Source organism: Canis lupus, chromosome 12, assembly GCF_011100685.1.
Source record: "Canis lupus familiaris isolate Mischka breed German Shepherd chromosome 12, alternate assembly UU_Cfam_GSD_1.0, whole genome shotgun sequence".
Lineage (NCBI taxonomy): Eukaryota > Metazoa > Chordata > Mammalia > Carnivora > Canidae > Canis > Canis lupus.
Genome location: NC_049233.1, coordinates 3725328 through 3726608, shown reverse-complemented (window position 1 = coordinate 3726608; position 1281 = coordinate 3725328). Strand labels below are relative to the sequence as shown.

At 42.7% G+C, this 1281-nt stretch overlaps 1 non-coding gene across 1 annotated transcript; it reads left to right on the top strand.

Moving 5' to 3' along the window:
• The first annotated feature begins 1179 nt into the window (after nucleotides 1–1179).
• Nucleotides 1180–1281, top strand: LOC119874384. Its single transcript, XR_005368238.1, has one exon. It is a non-coding gene; the product is annotated as a U6 spliceosomal RNA (small nuclear RNA).

Genomic DNA, 1281 nt, shown 5'->3' with positions numbered 1-1281 from the left:
TTTGAGGTTCAGACATGTTGTAGATGTGTCAAAATTTCACTCTTTTTTAAGGATGAATAATAATATTCCAGGGACGCCTGGGTGGCTCAGCAGTTGGGCATCTGCCTTTGGCTCAGGGCATGATCCCAGAGTCCCAGGATCGAGTCCCACGTTGGCCTTCCTGCATGGAGCCTGCTTCTCCCTCTGCCTGTGTCTCTGCCTCTCTCTGTGTCTCTCATGAATAAATAAATAAAATCTTTAAAAAACTCATAGTCGTAATAAAGTGATTACTGATATTAAAGGATTTACTTTTGCAATAGTGTTCTATTTTTTTTTAATTTTTAAAAGAGGGATCCCTGGGTGGCGCAGCGATTTGGCGCCTGCCTTTGGCCCAGGGCGAGATCCTGGAGACCCGGGATCGAATCCCACGTCGGGCTCCCGGTGCATGGAGCCTGCTTCTCCCTCTGCCTGTGTCTCTGCCTCTCTCTCTCTCTGTGTGTGACTGTCATAAATAAATAAAAATTAAAAAAATATATTAAAAAGAAAAGATTCTAAAAAAATAAAATAAAAAAAATAAATCCTTAAAAAAAATTTTTTTAAGATTTTATTTATTTATTCATAGAGACACAGAGAGAGAGAGAGGCAGAGACACAGGCAGAGGGAGAAGCAGGCTCCACACAGGGAGCCCGACGTGGGACTCAATCCCAGGTCTCCAGGATCATGCCCTGGACTGAAGGCAGCGCTAAACCGCTGAGCCACCGGGGCTGCCCTGCAATAGTGTTCCAGATGTCATCTTTTTTGTTCCTCAATCCTCCCAATACTGACTTCTCTTGTGTTTAATTTTTTTTCTAGTGTACCATTTTGATTTCCTTTTCTGTATATTTCCTACTTGTTTTCTTAGTGGTTACCATAAGGATGACAAGTAATACCCTAAGATTAGTAGCTAATTTTTCATCAGACACCATGAAGGTCAGAAACAAGTAGATGATATAAAGTACTGATAGGGGGCAGCCCTGGTAGCTCAGTGGCTTAGCGCTGCCTTCAGTCCAGGGTGTGATCCTGGAGACCCGGGATCGAGCTTGGGCTCCCTGCATGGAGCCTGCTTTTCCCTCTGCCTGTGTCTCTGCCTCTCTCTCTCTGTGTCTCTCATGAATAAATAAATAAAATCTTTAAAAAAAAAATAAAGTACTGATAGGGAGCTTGCTTCAGCAACAGATATATGAAAATTGGAATGATACAGAGAAGATTAGCATGGCCCTGCACAAGGATGACATGCAAACTCATGAAGCATTCCATATTTTT